The sequence below is a fragment of the Simochromis diagramma genome, unplaced genomic scaffold, assembly GCF_900408965.1.
Source record: "Simochromis diagramma unplaced genomic scaffold, fSimDia1.1 OVJJ01000284.1, whole genome shotgun sequence".
In the NCBI taxonomy this organism is placed as follows: Eukaryota; Metazoa; Chordata; class Actinopteri; order Cichliformes; family Cichlidae; genus Simochromis; species Simochromis diagramma.
In genome coordinates, this window is record NW_024386871.1 from 1,186,633 (window position 1) to 1,213,046 (window position 26,414).

At 43.0% G+C, this 26,414-nt stretch overlaps 1 protein-coding gene and 1 long non-coding RNA gene across 2 annotated transcripts in view; both read left to right on the forward strand.

The window, feature by feature from the left end:
• The first annotated feature begins 8,412 nt into the window (after positions 1 to 8,412).
• On the forward strand, positions 8,413 to 9,380 carry LOC120733483. The gene is made up of 2 exons (XR_005695836.1): positions 8,413 to 8,902; positions 8,987 to 9,380. It is a non-coding gene; the product is annotated as an uncharacterized LOC120733483 (long non-coding RNA).
• A 3,591-nt stretch (positions 9,381 to 12,971) lies between these two features.
• Positions 12,972 to 26,414, forward strand: part of lrrc7 (leucine rich repeat containing 7) — a 137,720-nt gene continuing 124,277 nt past the window's right edge. Inside the window, exon 1 of the mRNA XM_040031524.1 lies at positions 12,972 to 13,777. The gene's annotated coding sequence lies outside the window, so the exon portion shown is untranslated. The remainder of the gene's footprint in view (positions 13,778 to 26,414) is intronic.

Genomic DNA, 26,414 nt, shown 5'->3' on the forward strand with positions numbered 1-26,414 from the left:
TTCACGCCCTCGGTCCACGCCTTCCCGGATCGTGCACACCTGGGCCTCATCAGATCAGCTGGTATATTAGAAGGAGGAGATCAGCTGTTCAACGCTGGATTGTCGTGAAGACTCTAGTCAGTACACGTCAAGCCCAAGTTTCGCATGCTTCCGTCTCAGAAAGTTAACGTGTGTCTCTGTGTTCTAGATTCCCCGGACCTGTCCCCATGTTTCCCCGTGTGTAGTGTGGAAGGAGTGACTGGTCACTAGCGGAGAGAGAGAGGTTGGAGTGAGCGCGTGTGTGATTCCCTTGTTTTCCCTGGAGCCCTGGAACCCTGCCTCTCACATCTTGTATATAGCACTATCCTCGCACTGTCTGTTAATACACTTGGTGAAGATCTTGTAAATAAACCATCTCTGTTAAAACACAACTCCGGAGTCCTGCGAGTGGATCCTCAGAGCAACCCGTGACAAATAAATAAATCATATAATACAAAAATCAACTATTCACATTTCAACTTTTAACTATTTAAATTTTCAGCTTTTTCCTTTTACAAATTTAAAGTGAAACAACACAAAACACTGCAAACCACAACACAATTAAATATAAATTAAAATATGAAAACAAAAAGAACATGCATATTCTCTGTCATATGGACCTGCATGAATAAACTTTCTGAATCCTTTATCATCTGCAACTGAAAATAGTTGTGGATGATTACTATACCTTTCTAATGTGACATTGTTGTCCCTGGCTCTTTCTCTTTCTCTCCCTCCTGCTCTCCTGTGTGTCTGAGTGTAACTACCGCCCCTCCCCCCTCTTCCCAGCATAAAGCACAAGGCTCGCGTGCGGAGTGAAGCGGGAAAAAGTGCGAGAGAGAGGGTGAGAGAAAGAAAAAAACCCTAGGGCTTGCGATAAGGAGCGTCGTTCACGTCAAAGACCCGGCTCTAAGAGCCATTTCGTTCGTGACCGACCCATCACTACGGCATAGAAGTCAACGAGACTGTTGGGCTTGAATGCGTCTTTCAGAACATCAGAGTTCTGTAACTCGGCCAGCTCAAACTGATAAAAAGGCTGGGCTTCATCGATGTCGGCAACAAAGGGGTTTTGGAAAAGACGGATTTCTTTTGCATGAACATGTAGTTGACGGAATCGCACACTGAACACCGCCTTCAGCATTTCCAGTGCTTCCACACACTTTTCAGCTGGGAACAGGACCACTGGGTTCTCTGCAGAAACGTTTTGGGTAGCAGGGAGATGGGTGAAGTTGTGCTTTTTCACTTGTTCCAAAAGCAGCGCTAGTTTCAACTCAAATGCTTTTTTGTGGGAATACATGTCGCAAATGAGTTTCCCCTGGCCTTGTAGCTGCAAGTTAAGGCCGTTCAGCATTTCTGTCACGTCTGTTAAAAATGCGAGGTGCCACTCCCATTCTGGGTCGATCAGCTCTGGGACCGTTTTGCCTTTTGAATGAAGAATTGCGTTAATTTCGGGTAGCAGCTCGTAAAAACGCCTCAAAACTCTGCTGCGGCTCAACCATCGGACCTCTGTGTAGTACAGCACATCTCCCTACGCAGATTCCAGTTCAGACAGGAATTGTTGGAACTGCCTGTGTTTAAGTCCATTTGCTCTGATGAAGTTTATGCATGATACCACAGCCTTCATGACAGAATCCCACTTCAACACTTTGCAGCAAAGCGCTTGCTGGTGAATTATGCAGTGGACTTGTAGAGGGGCGGTGAGACCCCGTTCTTCCATCTCGCGGTTCATGCGTCCTATTAGGCCCCGAGATGCGCCCACCATACAAGGAGCCCCATCAGTCGTGATTAGGGATGGGTACCGGTGTCCGGTGCCATGATGGCACCGGTTCTGACATAAACGGTAATAACCAGACCGAAAAGCAGCGCACATTTCGGTGCTTTATTTCGGTGCTTTTTTTTCCTGAGCTGTGATACACTTCTAGCCAATCATTTTACGTTTCCGAGGATAGTAGGCGGGTCCAGGTACGTACCTTCTTTTAGAGCAGAGCTACAGATTAAAAATGCCCAAGGCAAAGCGGTCAAAAGTCTGGCTGTACTTCACAGCAAAATATGCAAACTCAGCAGCCTGCAACAAGTGCTTTAAGCTGATACTGTGATATTGTCAAAGGAGGTAACACCTCAAATCTGATGAAACACCTGGCGATGCGCCAGTGGTTTTTTTTTTAAAGCCGAGAAATGCGCCGTATTTGATAGCTTGCTGTGAGACCTCACACCGAGCACATCTACTGCGGGTGTGGTGCCTGTTATCGGACCCGGATTTAGCAACATCCCCCAAAAACCCGAAGAGGAGAGTCCTGGCCCCTAGCCCTGCCAGTGTAGCAGAAATGATGAGGATGATGATGGCAGCAGCAGCCGTTCTTCTCTGCGTGAGTAGCTTAATGTTGTTCGTGTGTAATTTTTGTTGAGTAGGCTAACCACATTATTACATTAATGCATGTAAGGTGAACTAGCAAACATCATCATAGCTACATGCGGCTGTCTTCTTGTTTGATGGCAGATACTCCCTGCACCCTGGCCAAAAAGGCTAAAATGACCAAAGAAAAAGAGGGAAACAGCTAAACACGAGAGGTTTTTGGACAAAGTTTGTGTTTTTTCCATTGTTTAAGCACTGCTTCCAGCCAAGAGTGATACCATATATGCCCCATAGCTGCAGAAAAGGCTAACATTGTTATCTTTTTACAAAAAAAACAGCTGAACATCAGAGGTTTTTGGACCAATTTTGTGTTCTCCATTCTTTAAGCACCGGTTTGAGCACCGTTTGAGCACCGGCACCGTTTCTAAAGTACCGATTTGGCACCGGTATCGGATAAAACCTAAACGATACCCATCCCTAGTCGTGATGCTAGCAAGCTTTGCCCAGTCCAGATCCAACTCTTCCATTGTTTGACATACTTTGTCGAAAATATCCTCCCCGTCGTAGTGCCTTTCAGACTTTGGAGGGCTGCCAGCTCCTCACACATCTCAAAGTTTGCGCTAACTCCACCAATAAAAATAAGAAGCTGCGCTGTGTCCTGCACGTCCGTGCTCTCATCCAGTGCTAATGAAAAAAAGTCAAATTCTTTCGTCTTTTGCTGCAGCTGGGCATATACATTACCCCCTATTTCTTCCACGCGTCTGGTGATTGTGCTCGCCGATAGACTCACAGCATTAAAGACATCTTTCTTATCGGGACACACCTCCTCCACGACAACATTCAAACATTTCTTGACAAACTCTCCCTCAGTGAAAGGTTTATCGTAGCTTGCTATCAGTTGAGCAACACGAAAACTGGCCCGAACTGATGACTGGTTCAGCTGAGCTTGGCGTACAAATGCAGTCTGCTGAGCTAACAGTCCACTTTTTAGCTTTGAGATTTTGTCTGTTCGCATTTGGCCTTGCAAGCTATCATACTTGTCTTTGTGACGGCATTTATAATGTCAGCGCAGATTGTATTCTTTGAATACCGCCACCGTCTCTTGACAGATGAGACAAACAGCCTTTTCTTTGCATTGAACAAAAAAATAATCGTGTGTCCACTGCAGGTTAAATACCCTGCATTCTGAGTCAATTTTTCTCTTACCTAACCTTTTTGCCATTATTCCGTTCGGGGGGGGGGGGGGGGGGGGGGGTCACGTTCACGTTCTGGGCAAAGTGAGGTCGTAGTAGCAAAAATTTTTTTTAGCGTGGTTCACAATTCAAATCAAATGAGCTTTATTAACATGAGGAAACATTTCCAGAGATTCAGTCGGGCAGGCCCACTACACCCCAGTGTTCTATGGGTGCATTAGTGTCGATCGCGTGGCCAGACTGAAAAAATAATAATGCATCTCTAATATTGTTCAGGGGGCCAGGTCAAATGTGGAGGGCCCGCGGGCCGTAGTTTGGGGACCACTGTGCTATATAAATAAACTTGCCTTGCCTACTGTCCATGATGTAAATGTTTTGTTGTTGTTGTTTTTTGTTCCTGCAAAAATTGCGTGTTTCAGTGCTGTTTGCATATGTGCTTTTCTTCTGCTGCTGTTACAACCTAATTTCCCCTTTTTGGATAATTAAAGGGGTGTTCTATTCTATTCATATATATTTAAATATAGAGAAATAGCATTGTTTCATTTAGCCAAAGTCTCAGACTTTCCTTTTTTTTTGTTTTTGCTACACTAGACAAGAAACTAATTTTACATTTTTCTGCCTTATCACCTAAAACAAAGCAGACAACAATGCTCTGAGCTGACTCTGAACTTATCATCATCAAGGTTGCATGATGAGAGCCACTTCAGAGGTAACAATACTTCTTACTCTGACAACTTATTAAAGAAAGATTCATACAACATGCACAAAACTCAGCATGAGACACAGAGAACAGCCACCAAAATTTTACCCATTATTTGAGGTCACTGAAGTTTGATGTTAATAGTTTGGAAATCTAGCTTTTGGCAGTTACGTTTATGTGGTTATGATGTATTTTGTATTCTGTTCGAGCAACTGGTTTAAATTCTTTGAACAAACCAGATTTGGTTAAATACACCCTCTCTAAGCGCTGAAACATTTCTCTGTCAATGGCTTTTATTTGAAAATGAAATTAGAATTAGAACATTTTAATATGCTTGGATAAGACTTTAATAATTTCATGAAACAGTTTTACATACATTCGTAGAAATGCTCATTTAGGTTCGGGGGATGCGTCTACATGTATTCTTGTGACGTTTGAAAGTGGATGAGTGCCTGAAATGCCTCCTACACTTTTGACAGATGTACGGCTTCTCTCAAGTGTGGATTCGCTGATGACGCTTCAGATGTGATGACTGACTGAATCCCTTGTCGCACTCATCACAATAGTACGGCTTCTCTCAAGTGTGGATACGCTTATGCCTCTTCAGATGTGATGACACACTGAAACCCTTCCCACGCTGATCACAGGAGTGGGGCTTGTCTTCAGTGTGGTTATGCTGATGAACTTTCAGATCTGATGACTGACTGAAGCACTTGTCACACTCATTGCAGGAGTAGGGTTTTTCCGTAGTGTGGATACGCTGGTGACGCTTCAAATGTGATAAACTCCTGAATCTTTTCCCACACTGGTCAAAGAGGCAGACTTTGCCTCCATGTTGGCTGGGAAGATCAAGCTGTTCTTCATAAAAATCTACCCCAACCTCCTCATGAAGTCTGTCTGGGTTGTTCTGGTTTTAAAGAGAAAGAAGAAAGAGACAGAGTAACAACAATCTAAAACATTGTCACGTCTGCTGAGGCAGACGGTGTGGAGATGAGAAAGTGTGGACACAAATGCAGGAATCAAGCTTTTATTTTGGGCTGCACAAAACACTACAAAACAAAGGGCAAAGGGAGATTGAGATAAACTAGCAAAACCCTAAATTGGGGAATGCTTTGGTAGACATAATTAGTGTATGAATTCTAGCGTAACGGCTGATAAAGAAAATGTTTTCGGCTTTAACTCTAATGTTTTCCTCCTTGGCAAATTTCATTCAAGTCTATTACTCTCTATCACACATGAGTACACTAGCATGTGTTCTTCTAGTGTCAGCAGGTTATAACATAAAAAAAGTAATGGTTGGACTGGAAACAAAAGCCAGAAATGTAAAGTCAAAGAAAACAGAGCATGTCACAAAGCCTCAAATACGGATGTCAGCATATGTAGACGTAATCTCTGTGAGCTCAGCAGCCATTTTGGAACAAGTTCAGGCAGTTATTTCACAGCTTTGACTTAAATAAGTGGTGAGAGATGTGTTAGGCATGTGTTACGCCTGCCTATGCGTTGTGTTCTGGCGTGAAAGTAAGAGGCAGCAGACAGCACTGGGTCTTTGGCTCTTTACTGCACATCTGCAACATAGAAGTAAAAGTCTGACCTGAAAAAAGGTGCACGTTGTTAAAAACTGCAGCGAGTCCGTTCACCTGCTGCTAGCGACCAGGCTAACTTAGCATGCTAACATTATAGCTGCGTTCTCGGCTAAAACTCATTAAAAACCTAAATTATCTCCCTCTCTGTCTTTCACTCACACAGACACGCACACCACCACCATCAACTTTGCTAAATTGCTAATGAAAAACACTGATCAGGCAGCTGTGATTGAGCAGCAATGTAAATCCAACTATTTTCATGGTTGTTGTGGTTGTGATAATTTTGTGAGGCCACATCGAAAAGGCTCGGATGTATGGGCTCAAATTGTGGTCATAAATATTTTGTACTTGTAAATCAGTTTTGTACTTGTAAATCAGGATTTGTATGTGTAAAAAGAATTTGTGTGTGCATAAAAAAGATTTGTGTGTGGACCTAGCCAAAAAATACGTGTGAAACTCTGCACTCAACTTTCAAGTTACAACTACGAATTTTGTCCCTATTTTTCTTCCTTTGATCTGATTGGTTAATGTCATGTCAATCACAAATTTAACTATCCAATCAGAGAACAGATGGGTTTGGCTGTCAGAGGGGCGCTTTTTTGAACTGCAGGTCCTTGAAGGGTAATACAGTTTGAAGCTGGAGGATCTCTATATAAATATCCGATAGAAGCTAGTTCCCCTAACTTTCAGTAGCTGTTGAAAGGATACAGTTGTGATATTTCAGTGGTTAGAAATACTATTATTACTTTATCGCGACCGTGGCTCAGGGGGTTGGGAAGCATATCTGTAACCGGAAGGTCGCCGGTTCGATCCCCGGGCTCTCTGTCCTGGTCGTTGTGTCCTTGGGCAAGACACTTTGCCCTACCGCCTACTGGTGTTGGCCAGAGGGGCCGATGGCGCGATATGGCAGCCTCGCTTCTGTCAGTCTGCCCCAGGGCAGCTGTGGCTACAACTGTAGCTTGCCTCCACCAGTGTGTGAATGAATAGTGGCATTGTAAAGCGCTTTGGGTGCCTTGAAAATCGCTATATAAATCCAATCCATTATTATTATTTAGGATTAGTTTAACACAAAGTCAGGGCTGACCCGGGACCATTGCTGTGAGTCACAGTGCACAGCATAAAGGTCCTTTCACATCGGACGCAGCATGTGCTGCTAATGCTAACTGCTAACTAAAAGCCAAGGTTCCAGAATTTGTTGTGCTGGCTGCTGAGCTCTGTGAGTTTTTGCGGCAGCTCTACCTGTATTAGATGCACCTGCTCCTTGTCGTTTCTATCTCTGACTTTATGTCCTCTACAAGAGTTTCTGGTTTTTTTGCTGGTTCTTCAAATGTTCAATAAAAACATGTATCACTAATCATAACGAAGAAAGCTTTGTAACTATCCCCACTAGTGAAGACTGTGTCATTTCCACATCAAAAATCACTAAACTCAGACCACCACCACACTTTTTTCCTCCCTGGTGATGAAGGAAAACGTTGGGCTGGCATGTAGAAGGGCATTTATTCCCTTCAAGGACCTGAAGCTCCATAAAGCAGCCCTCCAATAGCCAAACCCATCTGTTCTCTGATTGGATAGTTAAATTTGTGATTGACATGACATTGGCCAATCAGATGAAAGGAAGAAAAATAGGGTCAAAATTCGTACTTGTAACTTGAAAGTTGAGTGCAGAGTTTCACACGTATTTTCACACACAAATCTTTTTTACACATACAAATCCTGATTTACAAGTACAAAATATTTATGACCACAATTTGAACCCATACGGATGAGCTTTCCAAAGTTCTACAAGTTGTGCCTCCATCGCTTGTGTCCAGATCACACGCTGCACTGCCGTGCTACTCCGTCTTTTTCACCAAGGCCCTTTCTCAATTCTCAAATACGCGAGTGCGTACTCGCCGAGACCACACGGGAGTACGGACTCGCGATTTGTACAATTGGAACACCAGCGTACTTGATGATGTCACAGGTCCGGAGTTTTTACTGCCGTCCCCTCTTAATTTAACTGTGAGTAATATGTTATGAAGCTTAACTTTAATCACAGCCAAACCGGTTTACTCAGGAACAAATAAAACACTGAAATAAACCAAACATTAACATTTAGAAGTGATCTAAGTGACTTATATATCATGTTTAACCTCAGTAGTGAAATCTCTATTAATAAAAATAGTGTACATGTACATACCTTAATAAAAACAAGCAGGTGAGATGTTAGAACGCTTTTATTTTTATTTTAGTGGACACTCAATACAATAGACAGCTACTGGGGTTTGTTTAACCTGAGTAGCGAAAAGACCGCGGCGGGGTTGAAAATGATGCGCCGGGAGTTTGCTGTTCTCGCCGGCTCTAATAATCCTTGACCTCGCTGTCTGCTATGGAGCTGGCGGCTCACAGACGTCTCCGAAAACGTCGGGGCACGTTTTGAAATGATATCTTGATGAATCGAGCAGATATTTGAAGTCTACACAGCTACATTCTCGCTTGAAAATAACTTAAAAGTTAAGTTTGCGACCCAGAAAGAGTAATATTTAAAAGTTTTTAGCCCCACTCGTCCGCCATTGTAGCGTTTGAGTTTTGGACGGAATGCATTCTGAGATATTTAGCTGTACCAAGTCCACACAAGTCACCACCGATGCATGCTCGATAAAACGGGCGGAGCGAGAACACATCCGGGACTTTTTCGCGTTCTCGGCTTGATGCGTACTTCGAATTGGAACAGTACTTGGTCTCCGACTGATGACGTATCACGAGTACATGAGAACGCAAGTACGCACAAGTACGCATATTGAGAAAGGCCCCGACATTTATGTGTTTGCGTGTGCGCAGTTTGAGCGCAGTCGTGAGGATTTCAAACGACCGTCATGAGGGTATCACCGCAGCCGCTCATTGTGGGTACGAGTGGCAATCAAAACACTGCATCAAGCGCTAGCATTTCCAGCACCGGTAATCATTAATTCTGCGGTTTTAATCCCTACTTGCATTTCATTTGCCCCAAAAACACACGACCGAGAACACGGCAGGTCCATACAAAGACAGACTTGACGAAAAGGCAAAAAAAGTACAAGGTAAAAATCAAAGGAGTTAAAGGGTTAGACTCATACGAGCATACAGAGTGGACTAAAGACGTTTCCGTGCTGCTCAGCTTTCATCACGCACATATTTATAACTATATGGTCCTAAGTGTGAGTGCATACACTCACAAAATGTTTAGTAACTTCAGATCCCTGCAACAAGCCCAGGTCCAGTTTACTTTGGTGATTTGGACTACTCCATTTCACAGCTGTTGTTACATTTTTTTTCTTTACCTCCTGCACAGGCCAATGCAATCTATTTGTCTTTTCAGGTTGTAGTATTAGGCAACATTTTCAGATCCAATAGAAATAAAATAAGTGTTTTGTAATTCATTCAATTTATTGTCTTTATTTAAAACTGGCATTATTATTTCCTTCTATTATAGAATCTTACAAGAAAGAGGCAAAATTGTATTCCATTGTGCTTTATTAGCTGCTTTGGTGAAAAACAAATTAACAATGCAACAACAACAAAAAAAAAAAACATTGCAAAACAACATACTGGAAAACAGTTATTAATCACTTGATTGCTTCAATACAACACTTGGGCACATATATGTAGGACTTTTCGTGGCTGTTTTGATCTCGCTCTCTCTCTTAACCAATCAAATCTGGCTGTGGTAGCAGCTTTAAACTCAGTATGACCCAGGTTGATAGAGGGTGCCCAGTCTGGATCGCATTCCAGCATTTTGTAGGCTGGTTTTCCTACAAAACACAACAAACATTAGCCCGCAGTGAACAAAGCAGCATAGCGCAATGAATTCAATTCAAATCAATATAAGACTTATTTGTAACCTACATCAACAATTATGTTATGATAAATTACGTAATGACTACAACAGAAATGCGGAATGTGGAAATGCTTGGAGCAGGCACGTCTGGCTGCCGGCGGAGCTCACGGGCGCGTCACTACAACTCCCCCTGGCTTCTGCTCCGCGGCTGCTGAGTGAGCCCTCATCTGGGACTCTCCTCAGCTCTTACTGGGACAGTGGCGCGGCTGCCCCTCTGTTGGTCTTCCTTGGTCTCTTGTGTTCTGGGGGCCTCTGGATGTCTGGAGTTTTGATCTCCTCCATACCTGCTTCATGCCCTGGAGGACGGGGCTGCGGCCCCCCCACACCCTCTAGCAGATCATTACATGAAGGAACCTTTTGAAAAAAACAAGCGCGTCCATGCTCACAGGTGTACACACGGGTGATCACACCCACAAACTACACCCTTTTTGGCTTCTACCTCAAAGCACACTGTGTTATGTTGATCTTATGTGCTGAACAATAATGTTTAATATTTAGTATTTACTGTCATATTCCCATATATCATTGTGATGTTGTTTATTCTATTACTCTTGTTCTCTTCTGCTTGTTTTCTTTTTTCTTTCTCAGCAGGTGATCCAGGTGATTGATATATGCATTTTTTTTTCTTTTTTTTTTCTTTTTCTGCTCATTCTGTTGGTTTTTGTCTTTTGCCCTTCTCCCCCGTCCCTCTTCTCAGCTGTTTCTCTTTCCCTCTTTCTTTCTCCCCTTCTTTCCCCCAGTCAAGTCTGTCCCGTATTCAGTAAGTGAAAATAAAATAAACAATAAAAGGTGAATCAAATGGACCATTACGGCAAGGCTGGGATGGTCAATTTGGTAAAGTAAATCCGTTGGGCATCTTTCTTTGCCTTTAGACAACAATTCTGATGGCAAAAGAGCCAAATGGGACAGGCAAAAAAAAAAAAAAAAAAAAAAAAAAAGGAAATGCTTGGAGCAGACTAACATGTGAGCTGGAGTGTGCTGGAACGTTATATTTGGTCTTCGAATGGCTGCAATCCAGGCCATCCGTCAGCTCTTTGTTACTTCGGAAACATGGCTTAAACACTTTCTCTTCCACAACGTAATCCGATAAAAACCGTTACGCGTTGGCTTCCCGTGGCTTTCATGCGACCGGCTATTGCAGTTAATAATATAACAGCTTCTTTTTTTTTTTTTTTTGCCTGTCCCATTTGGTTCTTTAGCCGTCAGAATTGTTGTCTGAAGACCAACAAGGATACCCAATGGATTTATAATGGATCATCATGGCATTGCCGTATTGGTCCATTTGATCGACCTTTGTTTTTATTATTTATTTTATTTTATTTTCAATTGTTACAGACGGGACAGACATGAGTGAGGGATAGGAAAGGGAGAAAGAAAGAGGAAGGAAAAGAAAAACAGAAGGGGAGAGGGACAGTGAGAAAGGGGGAAAAAAAATCTCCTGGATCACCTGTTGAGAGAAAAAGAATAGAAAACAAGCAAAAAAAAACAAAGCAACATACTAAACACAACACCATCGCATTAATCTAGCTAAGTGTAAACAGCAGTAAATACTAAATATTGAATGTTGTTGTGCAGCACGCAGGACAGACAGCGCACAATGTGCTTTGAAGTAGCAGCCAAGAAAGGTGTGATTTAAGTCCACGAACAGTGAACACCCGTGTGCACACCTGTGTGGATCAGCGCGCTTGTATTCAAATGGTTTCCACATGTAATGGTCTGCAAGAGGATGTAGAGAGCCATAGCCCTGTCCCCCAGGGCATGAAGCAGGCATGGAGGAGATCCAGGCCCCAGACATCCAGAGGCCCCAGAGTGCGAGAGCCCAAGGAGGACCACCGGAGGGGCATCCGTGCCACCCTCATGGGAAGGGCTGAGGATCCCCAGACGAGGGGTCACCCAGTAGCCACCGAGCAGAAGCTAGAGGGGCCTGCACCGGCGTGCCCGCCGGCTCTGCAGCCAGCCAGCTGTGCCCAAGTGGACCGAGCCGCAGGCCCAGAGGCCGGAGGCCCGAGGGCCCCCCGCGCCCCGGAAGAGGCCTGACCGAACAACAGGCGCCAGGCCCCGCCAAGTAGCCACCGGGAGTGAGCTGGTACATACCTGAGCGCCCAGTCCTGGACACCAAGAACCACCAATGCTCCGACCCCTGAGGGCATCAGTCACCGGCAGGGAGTGTGGTGAGGGGAGATAGGCCTCCACACTTTGGAGGGCCTGGGAGTTCCCAGAGAGGTGGAGTCTAAGACCCGACCTGACATATAGACACAGACAAACAGGCACACACAGACACAAACATGCATTCCCACCCTCATGCACACATATACAAACACTCAGCACTCACCCAACGTAAGGATTGACATAAACGGACATGTACACACAATCACACTCCCCAAACATACTCTATACCCCGGGTCCAGGTACCCTCGCCCCCAGAGGGGGAAACGGCACCCAGACCCAAGAGATGTTACCCTTCCCCTCGGGGTGGAGGCAAGCAGACCGTCCCAGGCTCCGCAGCAGCAGGGAGGCCAATCGGACAGCCAACATCTCCTCCCAGCCCCCCCGCCCCGATGGCTAGTAGAGAACGGGGGTGTGTGAAGACCCCATACCTCCCTCCTGCCACTCATGTGTAGTGTTGCTCTAAAGTGCATTTAAAACAAGGGAGAGCATGGTGCTGCTGCCAGAGAGCAGCAGGTGTTAGCACGGCCCCTCCCGAGAACCCTCAATGTCTACATGGATTTAAAATTGAATATGTTGAATATATATATATAACAGCTTCTCACCATTCTTTGTGTTTCTTTTTTATTGCTGTGTGACTGTTTTCATGTGAAAGCCTATGTGCGCCACTTCCGGAGTACTTCCGGTAAGGTCAAAAGGTCAAGGCTAGGGTCATCAATCAAATTTTGACACAAGGTGGGTATCTTCTTTTTTTCCCAGGTAACCCCAGATAGATGTATTAATATAAAATAAAACAGAACTTTGACCTTGCAGTGTTAATATGTGTGCACGCCATATAAACATTGGCAGGTGTAATGAAAAAAAAATACATTTAATGAAGAAACAATATTGGACAATAAGTAGAATATATTTAAAGTAGTGACTGCAAAGTAAACGAAAGTGAATCAACTGGTGGTGAGGTGTGGAGCTTACCATGTGTGACTTGCCATCATAATAACAAATATACACCTATACCAATTTCAAATTCCCAAACCTTTAATAAGGTCTGAGTTTTTCATAGAAGTAATGAACACCAGCATAGGATATATCGCAGTTTTGTTTTTTTAGCCCCAAAAGTTTTGGTGTTGAGTTAAAGTGAATAAAAATGACTCCTCAAACATCAAGTACTTTGCAGGGCTGCACATGCAGTCATCTGCCCAGCTACAATAACAACAACAACCTCCATAAAACAAAGAAGGGATGCTGTGGCTGCTGAAAGCTGAAATATTCAACACCCATCCACACCTCTGACAGAGAGAGAGAGGGCTGAGGACTTGAACTCCTTTTCTCTCTCCCACATCTCTCCTCCTGCTCTGCACCACATACTCACGCATGCCAGTGGGTTGCTAGGCAACTGTAAAATAAAGCAGTCGGCTCTGAAGTCATAGAGAGAGAGAGAGAGAGACACGGAGAGATAGGAGAGAAAGAGAGTTCACAAGTACTGCAATCCACTACTGTTTTCTTTGGCTGTGTACATGATCCCACCACAGCTCTCAGCACCCATCTGTAGATCTGCGAGGAGGACTTGTGACTTCTGGTTCTCTGACTGACGACCAATCAGGGTTGGCCAGGGGGCGGGCTCAGCAGTTCCCTGGGTTACCCGTGTGATTGACGTCCAGCCTCCTGCAGCGGAGCGCGCGGCAGTGTATCACTGATGCTCCTGCTTCCCCCCGGAGCCTGTGGAGAAATCTGGAAGAGAGGAGAGAAGGAGAGAAAACAGAGGAGCAAGAGAAATGCTAATTATCTGAAGTCTTTCACTCTTTCCCTCCTGCTCGCTTTGCTGGAAAGATGAAAGCTGGAGCTCTGGAAGAAGCCGGCTGAAGGGAGAGGAAAGGAAGGATTCTTCAACAAGGGGGAGATTTGTTGGTAAGAGAAGCCGCATGCTACTTTTCTGTGTCTTGGCTTTAGTCAGTCACCTGTCCTTGCCAGCACTGTGAAATATGGGATAGCAGGTAAAGTGGAGGGGGGAGGTCTCTGGATTGTGTGCGCTTGAGGCAGATTTTCCTGCATCCTGCGTGGCTGTACAAGGCTGTTTGGTGTTACTGTATGAAACCTACATCACACATTAAGCCCGTTCTACAGTCTCAGGTATGCAAATGTTTTAGCTGAGTAAGAGCCGCTGGGTCTGAGGCAGGGTGATTCCAAAGATTCTGTATATGTGAGCTCTAGCGGGAGTACAGTTACAGCTGAGGCCAGGAATTTAAGGCTTGTCTACTGTATCTGCATAGGAGGAGGAGTATTAATTACATAACACTTCATCTATACTCTTGTATCAGAGCTGTGCAGCACCATGCTGTCCCATCAGTCCAGAGAAACCTCACTGCTCCCTTCCTTTCTACTGTAACCTAGAAAGACACAAAGGCAGTTTCTAATGGGATAGGCTGATCTTCAAAGGACACTTACACCGAGTTATCCATACCTCTTTATCTATATGTATGACTGCATCACCCTGTTTTCAGTTTAAAGCTTTGCTGTGCTTCAGCTGCGCTTCACTGCTGTGCGCAGGCGAATGTTTGATCCTCTCGATGCAATTTAAAGATCATAAAGAGAGACGGGTCATGCGCGAGGTCTGCATTGCTCTCAGCACCTGGGGTCTGTGCCACCAGGACTTCCTAAAACCTCCATTAGGAACCTCGGGCCAGGCGACAGCTGGCTCTCCCCCTTGCCCCCAGGACTCAGCTCTGCACCATCAGGGACTTGGCTTTCTGCTCGGCTGCTCTAACGTTGCGAGTCCTCTTCCCGACCACCTGAGGACACCTCAAAGGCTTGAATGCTGTTTTGGATCAGGTGTGAAAACTTTCAGCAGGAGGAAGTCTTTATTTATTTATTTTCTTAATTGTCTGCTTTGGGGGGCTTTTTTCCTGAAGTAAAATAACCAAAACCTTCAATTTAGATCCAAAAATGTTAAATATCTGGAGTTTTCTGCAAGGTACAATTGATGTTATTCAAAAACATGATTTTAACATACAAAACTCTGAATCTTGTTATCACTGTGGTGATAATGCTGATATCCGCATGGTGAAATCAAAGTATTTCGTCTATGCTTTGGCATGTGAGTCACAAAGATACACATGCTAAAACATAGTTTTATCTAGTGGTATAGCACAAAAAAAAGTCTTAACAATTTAAACAAATCTTGCAGATGTACATGATGAATAGTAGTGTTCCTGTTTAGTCTGTTTCCACAACATGTCCGTTGAACATGCTAGTTCTCACCTGCTCAAAGCACAGAAAGGCCTCAGCTGACCCGTGTTAACTCTACAAATCCAAAATATTTGACTTCAATAAGAATTATACTGATAGCCTGCTGGGATGCTTCTCCTGAATGACGATATTTTCTGTGCCAACCATCTTGATGTGAGATGACTCACGCCACTCATAAAACTCCATCTTGTCTCCTCGCTAATGTTGCAGCCTAACAGATTTTTGAGGTTTGACTTAGGCAACCTTTAACGATACCCTTTACAGTTTGGACCTGATTGTTCTTACAAGACTGTAATCTGTTATCTTTGTGACTGCAGGTCTGGTATCGGTCCGCTCGTTGAATTCAGATGCTTGTTGCAGATACAAATCTAAAGAATAAATCTACGGGACGGCAGCTCGTACGGAGGCTGCTTTCTGTGTGCCATCACTGAGGCCTAATCAGATATTCCATAGCATGAGAGTAGCTACAGTTGGAGGTGTTTGGGTCTCTAGAGCTACTGCCTGTCTGCCTGCCTGCGTAGGAGGAACCATCTCTTCTTCACAGCTCTGTCTACTGCAGATATAAAGCTTTGGGATTCGTTTTTGCTTTCTGCTTGTTTTTAGAGCACTGCAGGGAAAGATGACAGGGAGAAAAAGCGAGGGGATAGGGGAGACCGCGAGCCAAATTTCAGCCCACAAATTCACAAGTACTGAGATATTCACCTTAACCCACAGATTCAATGGGGTGCCCCAGCTGTGGAATTCTTCTAGCGAACTGTAAAGTAACATCGGCATAGTCCTGCGATTGCAGACTGAGGGCTAACCTCAGAATATCACTTGATCAGTCCTGACTGGTAAAAGCATGGCAGTCGTGTTTTAGCACGCCTGTTGGATAACAGGATGACTGTGTGTCAGTGACACTGCGTAAGTGGCAAATGGAGGTGCAAAACTCTAATTAATGTCAAACTCAATTGTTGAGAGCTAAAGAAAAAGCTTTTATATAAGAAAACTATTCTGAAAATTGAACCAGCTTCGCATTCATATCTCATAGCTTGGATGATACTAACATGGATGTGTGAAAAATCAGAGGAGGGGTAGTTTCTTGTGCAGCTCTTTACAACCTTGTAATATTTGGATTTGATACAGTGGCTCTCTTCCACTTTCAGCTTTTGGCCTGTCCTCCTCCACTTACCCCGGACCAGTCGCACCAGATGCCTGCCCGTCCCTGAGCCTGCTCTTCTGCAGGTTTCTTCCTGTTAAAACAGAGTTTTTCCTTCCCACCCTTGCCAAGTGCTTGCTCAAAGCGGGTCGTCTGATTGTAAGACTTTTCCTTCCAATATAAAGTGCCTTGAGGCGACTGGTATTGTGATTTGGTGCTGTATAAGTAAAATTAGATGGATTTGATGGATTAATGCAGCCAATAAGATTAAATGTCAACTCAAACTGATTTAGGCTAAAGATGGAAAATTATAGTGAGAATGTTGCGGCTTCCCTTCAGTATTTGTTCCATAGTTGCTACATTGGCATACATGCAACCTGCTTCATCTGACAGATCGTCTTTTCTGCATCCAGGTTGTCAGCTCCGAGGTAAGGGAAAGTTTTCAGTTCTAGGAACGGGCATCCTTTTAACTCTGCACAAGTTATACTGCGTTTTCACTCTGTGAGCCCTATCTGCTTTGCGGCATATTTCCCTAAACAAACCACAAGTTCCTTTTTGCCTCCTCTCCTCCTGCCGAGCCTGAAGGTGCCATCTGACACACCATTTAATTCCCTTATTTATACAGCTGATATCATATGGGAGAGCGTTGATCTTTTGCTGCTATTGGCACCTTGTCCTTGTGAGGTTACACGTGAATTTGAAATCAGGCAGACTTCAGGACTAGTGTACTTCTGCCAAACTTACTTTTCTCTAACTCAGGCTGCTTCACCGCTGATGCCGTGTTTTAAAGATGGATGTGTACTGCTACGTATTAATATTTTCCTCCAGTGGGTTAAAATGGAGGCTGTGCTCATTATTGCCATGGTGATTCATAGCATGTGAGCATCATGATGCCTTTCCTTTTAAAATTTCCCTTCACCATGCACACACACTCAACTGAACTTTTAGATAAACTATTTTCTGAGCCCATCAACTAAATGAAGTCAAACCTGCCTTCTAGAACCGGCCCTTGTTGTTACTGTCTGTATGTATTTATATCCAGATGATTATCCTGTCTGGTTTCAAGGTCACAGAGACTTTCTAAAGGCGATCTGGTCATGATGACACCCCTGTGGTCCAACCTCCATTGTGGGATATTGTTTTTACATCCCACAGTCCGATGGCAATGTCAAAGCTGCGACAGCAGATGTTTGAAGCTTCAGCAGTATAACTGGTTATCTCAGGTTTACATTGTACGTAACCTGCTCAGCTGTGTCCGTATTCTCTGAAGGTGTTTTTCCACATTTGAACAGCTGAACTGAACTGTGCGGTGTTTGATTTTATCTGTATTTCTCGGGGAAGATGTGTACTGTTGCTCATAAACCTGCTAATTAAGACTTCCAGGGAATGTGGGAAGGTTTGATGCAGATTGAAAGATTGGAAAGATTGTGGACTAGTTCTTCTGAGGTGTAGGGATCTGGGAGATGTAGGATATTCTGCCACTAAGATTTATTAGGTCTGGACACACAGACATGTTATCAAAGGAACTGCACTATGAAGTTTTCACTCCAATGGTGTTGCAGCAATACACTGTGCACAGGAGCAGGCCAGCAAACCCTTTTTTTCCTTTGTGTGATAAACATCAATTTGACAAATTCAGATTTTCTAAAGAAGGAACTGCAATTTTTAAACAACACAAACCTAAAACAGAGGCACCTAAACCTCATCCGGACACCTATCCAGGATGTTAATCTTCCTTACTGGCTTTTATCTGTTTTTATAGTCGTCTTTTAACTTCTCCCGTTTAATGCCACTTGGGTTGAAGCTGAAGGAATTTGCACATTCATATAGTCTCCGTTTTGGGCTGCCTTTTCACAGTTTTTTGTAATGAATGCAAGTAAGGTGTGAGCAAAGCAACAGTAGCAATATAAATAAGAATGCACCCGTGGCTGAGTTTATGAAATGTCAGCGCTGACCATCCAGCCTAAGCATGCAATATACAAGGGTGAGAGCTTTAAGGTGAGAGGTTTCAGGTTTGTACTAAAGATAGTATCCAGTGTTTCTAAGCATTGTGGAGAGGGATGCATATAAATTAGATTACCTTAATCTAAAACTGACATTAAAGTGGAAGCCACAAGTTTCTTTCTTGCCTCAAAGGACAGCGGGGGACGTTTCTCCACCAGTTGCTTGAATATACAGTGAAAAAGAGAAAAAGGCATCAGTTATAATGCCTGCGTGTTTATATTCAGATACTAACTCAGTCTCAGTGCCCTGGAATGTAGCAGTTTTGTGGCTTGTAGTCTGTATTTTACTTCTAAATTCCATATATTTATTTTTGTTTGTTTGTTTGTTATTTTTGGTGAGATGGGAGCACTAGAATTGCGCATGTTTCTGATCATCTGGTGCCAGCACCAAGCCTTTGGCATGAACGTGGCTGCAGCCACATTCTGATACCCCCCATCGTGTGACTGCTTAGAGAAGCCGGATCATGGGAATATATTCCGTGAAAACCTGAAATGGGTTTTTTTCATAGCAAAACGTAGATTAAATCATCTCAACTGTGGTGATACAGAGCATGATCATTCTCGCTCACAGAAGACACGTATTCATCACAGGATAATGGCTGATTCTATTTCACTGAGCTGCTTTGGTTTCAGGTCAGTCTGACACTGTTATGACTTCATGGGTAACTTAAATGGGACAGATGTATTGTTAATGTGATTGGGAACATCTGTGCTTATGCTACTCTGACAAGTCAACATGACTGCTGTGGAAAATGCCTGTTTTGTTAGGCTGCTATCTATGTTTGAGTCAGAAAAAGAAGTTGCATTTTATAGAAATCATTCAAAGATTTGTCAAATAACTTGTAGTTTGTAGTTTCCAACAGGATTGGCAGAATAAACGCTAAATGATCTGTGCTGCAATACAACAGCATTTTTCTTTGTATTGTAAAAGAGTTAACAATTAGGGAACTGTCATTTCTTGGTTATAATATTGTATTTCATATTTTTCCCTTTTCTTTGATTGATCCACCTCAGGGTGTATTGATGATGACCACATTTGAAATATAATGTGTCAATAAACCACATATGTCAAGGATAATCGCGCAGTTGTTCTTTATGTATGCTACTATAGCACGAGTTTAGTTCCAGACTCTGGCTACCTCATTGCACTTTGAGTCTAATTTTCAAAAAAAGAAAGCACATAACAACCGTTGTGGTTCATTTTGACTCACTGAATGACAATAATCTTGTCACTGTGAACTCTTTTGCGGCACGATATCTGATGTCGTGAGCGCCCCAATGCACCACGGTAAATGTGTCCATGAAGTGAAATGTACATTGTTATCCAATTTTTAAACGATACAACACCAGCCCCTGTCCCCTCGATGGCTGTCTTTTTACTCAAAGGGACTAATTTTCTTGCTGCCATGTCTTGACAGAAAGTAGTCCATGTGAGACCATAACCCAATCCTAATGCTGCACCCGTCATACTCTGTGCATCATGCACTGTATGTACCACATAGATGCCTCACACTTGTCATTAAGCTTATTGGATCTAGTAATCCTACCCTGGATTTTACTTCTTTTTTGTTGTTGTTTAAAAGAAAGTATAAATGTGTTTTTTGAGTGAAATGTAAACATAGTGGATAGGATTCTAAGGAGCTTGGAAAGAAAAGCATCTGGACTTCTTTAAGTTTCCTTGAAGACGTTTCATCTAAGAAGCTTCTTAAGTTTTAAGAGCAACTGGTGGAGAGACCCAGATTTCAAGCCCTATGGGAGTGCAGTGCCCCCAAGAGGTCATGAACCTCTCTATGGATTTTCTACCTAATCACACGAGCCAAGGTGTGAGAGTGGGTGTGGGTCACAATCAGCCGAGGTTTTGGGTGAACCCATTGTGAAGCCTAGCCCCACCCTATCATGTGATTTCCTGAGGTCAAATGGCCCAGGATGTGAGTGGGAGTTAAGGCGTCTGGGAAGGGATCTCAAAACTGGATTATAGATGGCAGACAGTTGGTGTCGTAAGCCACCGCCTCTGTTCATCCATCTAACACAGATGGTTAGAAAGAGTAGTGAAAGAAGCCATCGATGTCCACTGTGAACGACCATCTTGGCTCGTGTGATGACCATCTTGGGGACACTCCCTTTGGGGCTTTAAATCTGGGACTCACCACCAGTTGCTCTTAGAACTGAAGAAGCTTGTTGGGTGAGAGGTGAAGACTTAGACTACGATGACCTGGATGACTGAGAACCTTCACAGACATAATAGATAGTAATAAACTGGATTTTAAAAATTCCTTTTTTATCCGAGGACCAAAATCGCATATAAATTCAGAACCAATTGTGCTCTTTAAAGCTAATTAATTTCTAGTTTATTAAATAAGAAAACAAAAATACTCTGTGTGGCCCTGTGCCACATGTTGGTCATGCAGTCCTTTGCTTGGAATATAAGGTACAGTTGCAACTTCGAAAACCACTTAGATTTATTTTTGAAATCCTTCAAAACATCACTTAGTGCTGTTAGACGAAATAAAAACAGCTCCTTCATTTGAAAGTAATAAGCAGAGGCTTTAGCGTAACTGATTCTGCTTCTGCATCTATTAGAGCAGGCATATGTGCTTGTTTTTAGTTTGTGAGGACTGGAAAAATCAGTAAGCATTCAGTGTATGTACACAAGTCTAATCAGCGTAATAAGAAAAACTCTGCAAACCAATCTACTTAAAGTAGGCCCGGCTACAAGTGAAGCATTCTGACCCACATATATGAAGACAGACGTGCAATCCAGAAAAAGAGAAATGGTGCTAGAAAGAAGGTTTTTCATCTGTGCATAAAATTCAGGCTAAGTGCAGATGAATTGCTTCCTAAGTAGTCTGGTTTAGAAAGATTATGTGTGTGTTTGCGCTCGTCTGTCTGTACAGTTACTGTATAGTTGCATCATTCTCAGCTGGATTACGAAACAGTGAGAAATGAGCAGAGACTGGGAAGAAAGAGAGCGAGAGACAAAGGAGGCGACAGATGAGAGAAACAAAGCTTGTCAGGTTTCCACAATATTAAACATAAAAAAACGATATTTAATTTTTCTGTCACAAGTTATAAAAACAGCAGAAAGAAAACGCTGGCACAGTTTAAGGAGCCTCGGAGAGGATGACTCATTCAAGTGATGAGCTTTCAACAGTTCCCGTTGCTGAAAAACATGTAAGCGCGTTAATCTGCGGTCAGCAAAAAACAGCCCATTATCGATGTTTCTGATCATCCTGCAGCTTCAGATAAACAGCATCTGTCACGTACTGCGCAGATTAAGGATTCAACACAATCATACGACAGACAATCAGACAGCCTTTTTAATCTTGTCACGTGTTTATTTTGCAATTTCAGAAACAAAATCCCCCAGATCCATTTTTTTGATTGAATAAGAGAATAACAGTGACAGTTTCATGAGTATGAAAACCCTGCTTGCCTGCAGTCATCCCTTAGGCTTACACAGATTCTTTTTCTCACTCTCTTTTGAGAACATGTCTTCTTGCGTGTCCTCTGCTATATTGAGACCAATTGCCACTGTTATCTCTGCACTAGTCTCCTTGAGGAAATGTGTTATCCACAGTCAAAATGGACTGGTTAACATTCACAGGTGCAGGGAGGATATTTATTTCCATGCCTGTTACAAAAAATGCCTCACCCCGACCAGAGGTGAAGATAATAACAGTTCACAGACATGTGTGGATCACTAAAAAGAAACCTAGAGCGTTCAAGGTGAGGAGCCCCAGATTGAAATTCAATTAAGCTAAAATACAAAGAGATGAGGGAGGCCCTGTGTATGGCGATTGGCACCAAATTGTCAGGGTTCACACAGGGTTCACATGTGCCTGTGTGTTTTTTTTCCTCCCACACTTCAAAAACAGGTTCTCAATACTTTCATATTTGATTCTGAACTTGCTTTAGGTGCAGACCTACTCAGGATGTGCCCCAGCTCTTGACCTTTAGGAAAGGCTCCACCCTCAACCCCAAACATCCACACAATACTAATACGTTTAGACTCGTTTCAGCAATATTCCTTTTTTTCTAAGACCAATACTGATATTTAGGGATTTAAAAATCTTTTCTTTATGTTACATATTTAGTTTTGTTATGTTGTTGCCAAGTCATCGATTACTCGTTTGCCTGACTATGCTTGGATCAGCTGTTTGTTGTTGTTTGTAGTGTCACAAACCCATTTGGCAACAGGCGCATTGGAGAGTGCCCTCTGGTGAACAAACTGAGCAACATCCACACTCTTAATGTGGTTGAAGGGTGTTTCTTCGGTCTCTACTTTACTTTTTCATTTCAGTTTTCAGTTTTTATAAATGTGATACTGATATATCAGCTAATAGCTGACATCAGTCGCTATATCACCCGGGCTCTAAATGTATCTTTTAGTTTTCTAAATGTATCTTTTAGTTTATTCAGTTTATTATTATTGTCCCCTTTTTAAATTATACAATAAAACAGTGTCCCCCTCCTATTCAGAGGGCTCAGATCCCATCCCTGCTCCATACTGACATAGTACCATACCATGTTGTGATTAATTTGCTGCATTGCGCTCCAGGGCAGACATTATACGAAGAGAATTTGGAACAAAGAACTGTTATGTTTACAGCCTTGCAGTTCCTTTGTTTATGGCCTCAGCTGTCACAACAGCAAACAAAGCAGAAGTCCACCCACAAACAGTTTTTTGGTGGTTGATTACAGAAATAGGAGGGGGAAACTGTTTCTGCCAGACTGCTATGATAAGATTTGGTGCGAGCAAGGTTGCCTCTTCTTCCTGTACTATGTATGCTTTTACAATATCCAAAGTTTGACAAACCTCTAAAGGAAAGTCACAGTGCAAAACATAAAGGTGTATATTTGCAGCTATAGAGTATGTAACAATAAAAGTATTGCATCTAAATACATTTAATTATCACCAACAATTAGATACTTAGTACATAAAATCTAAATTTCTCCTTGTTTTAAGTGAAATGCGACATTTATGCGATGTAGCTAAGAAGACTGCAAAGCTACAGGTTTGTTTTTTTTTACTCTCTGATTATGATCACTGAACTGTTTAGACAATGGAGACAACCACTCAGAGCCAAAGCATTTTAGATAAAGACGTGCCATCAAAATGCTTCACTGACAATCTAAAAATATCGCTGCAGGGGTGGAAATCCACCTGATGCATGATGTATGCGTGTGCCTCTGCATCTAATATCACCTGCCAACAAAAAAACAAACCCACTTACAGCGACTGCAGGTTTAGACACACAGTGTGATTCAAACCGGGTCAAACATGGTAAAACACCGCCTTACTATGTTTTTTCAAACTGCTTTTGCTTTATCTTCCATTGTGATCGTTTTCCTTTGCTGAGCAGTATCGTGCAAGAGTTCTTGCAGGACTGAACAAGAGGAGCACTCCTGTGACAAGCTAAGGTGTAGCAAATATAATGATTTGACATGATCACTGCATGGTTTTGCATTCTGACATTAGCTACTTAGCATCTGAGATGGATGAGCAAGTCAGTTGGACAGTCAAACTTTTGACCTGAAAAATGGTCAGATCACTAAACTTCCTAGTAGTTGTTGAGATATTTGGTTTTGTCTACTGAAGTCTTGTCATGAGAAGAAAAAAACTCGGAAGGTTAACCAAGGTCACTTTGGGAGGAATATGTCTCCTCTGTTCTCCTCTCCTCTCCTCTCCTCAGCTCTGTAGGTTACCATAGCACCCGGGAGAGAAAAAGTCAACCCACACAGAGTCTCCTACCACTCATTCTCTTCCGCTATCTCTCTCTTTCGCTCTTTCGCTCTCATCCTAGTGCACCATTGTGTCTTTCAGTTTGCTCCTTCACTCTACCACATCTTTCTCTCTCACAGTCCTACCTGCCTCCCGCTGTTCTGATCTCAAGACCATCATTTTGTTGGATTTTTAGTTGTTTTTTTAAATACTATTTGCTCTACTCTAACGGTAAATTCGGCATTACCTGGGTATTTGCGTGCAGGTTTGTATGCTGTAGATGCTCAGTTATGAATATGCAGATATGTTCTGCCCAACATGACAACTCAGCTTCACTGTCCACCCACACACACAGGATGCCCATGGACACATACACATTCGCAGAGCTCCACGGGGGGAAGAGTGGGCTCTCACTGAGGCTCTCCAGACTCCAGAGTTGTTGGCGGTAGCAGGGACAGCACAGGCCACTAACTTGTGTCTTCTCTCGTATTTTTTTTCTCGTTCTGTCACTAGTCAAGTGTTGCTGTGCTGCTTCTGTACGATGCTAACATTTGCTGGAAATTTGCGTGAATCATAGTCTGAGTTGGTGTTTGCGTGCATTTGATGCTGTTGACAGAGTGAGTCATCTGGGACTTTTCACAGTTATTGCTCAGATAAATTGAACAATTTGGGATTGCCAGCTTGGACGACTATATATGCTTGTAAAGGTGTGCAAGAAAAACTCCCAAACATAACAGAAGTGTTCAAGATATTTCAGAGTTGAAGAAAAAGAGGGAAAAAAGGAGGGACCAGTTTGCTCTGGGAGCCCCTTAACTGGAAAATGCCATCTGTTGTCTGCTCTATCCAGTATTAACTGTATTAAATAATCCATGTGGCCGGATGATCATCAGGATTGTCCCAAGTGCTAATGAATATGGGTGAATGTGGAATTTGGCCAGTTACGTAGGTATACTGCAGAGATCCTACAAAGAAAGATTTATGCGTGCATTTCAACCTATAGACTGTATTTAGATGATGAATGTTGTCATTGTAGTGTCACTTATTGGCTTGTTGAAGCCTCCCCATTAAGTTTATGATTGTCACCGGTGTTTGTTGCATGGACCCATATTTATGTCAGGTGCTAACTTATCTGTTAATGTCAGCAAGCTTTGGTTAACAGGTTGTAAAATCATGTAGACATGCTAATTTCCTCTCTGGAGTTGGGCATTTTATCATGCAAATCTAGCTGATGTTCAGACTCGAGTGGCTGTTCAAGAGACTGCAGTTTTTAGCCTTGCTGCCACTTTGTTACCTTTACCTTTAAAAACCACCACCAACAAAAGCAGTTACCTACCTAATTTATGCACGCTCATTTTATTTCATCTCATTGTGAGCGGCCATGTTGTGCTTTTCCATTGTTCAGATAATTAACTGTTGTTCAGGAGAAGTGCTCATATTGTAGTGAGCACTTCTCCTCCACTCACCTCTTTTTCACTCTCCTCTACTGCACGTCATAAACTTTATTGCTTCTCCCTTGCATGGTTTGCGCTTTATTCACATTGTTGTTCATGATCTGTCTCTGCCTCTCTTTTATATTTTCTCTTCTCTTTCCTCTCTCATCCCACTGCTGGTCCCAGCAGATAACTGCCCCCCTCTGACCCTGGTACTGCCAGAGGTTTAATGGGGGTTCTTCCTAGTCTTCTTAGTCATTTCTTAGTCATCTTAGGATCACCGGATCACTCATTTCTGTCTCTTTCGCTAGTACCATAGTGGTGTTCTGTGCTATCTAAATATAACAGAACAGAGTGTGTTTAGGTTCCGGTGGCACATCTTGGACTGATGCATGTATAGAAACCATACATGCTATCACGCTATTACCAAAGTCATTTAGATCTTTTTGGTGTTTTGGGGAGGGGTGTCATCCTCTGCCAGAAGGATCACCTCAAGTGTTAAAAGTTTCGTGCATGCAGGCATGCACTCATGATAGAGTTGACACATGGCAAAAAACATCCCACCTGCAGTTGAGCGGACCACCTGCATGTCTGTGTGGAAAGTAACAAATCGGTTGATGCTGGAAACAGGTTGGAGAAGTTCATTGTTGCAAATTTGTATGTTCACAAGCCACAAGCAACTGACTGCAGAGGTGCATATAATGTTTGATGATTTTAAAAGAGGAGGATTTTGTGCGTGTGTGCATTGCCTGTTACCATGGGGTTTACACTGATCTGTCCTCCTGTCAGAATCCACACTTCCTGTTTTGTGAGCATGCAGGGGGGAGGGGGGAGTACTGACAGCTGTGTGTGTGCACTTTTGGATGGCTCTTCTCTTTGAGGACCAGTCGGAGTTTTAGAGCTTGGGAGCGGAGACAGCTTGGCTCACCCTCACTTTTGGGAATTTCATTAAAGGTTTGTTGGAGTTTTAGGGTTCAGCTTAGAATCAGGTATAGGTTAGAGTCGC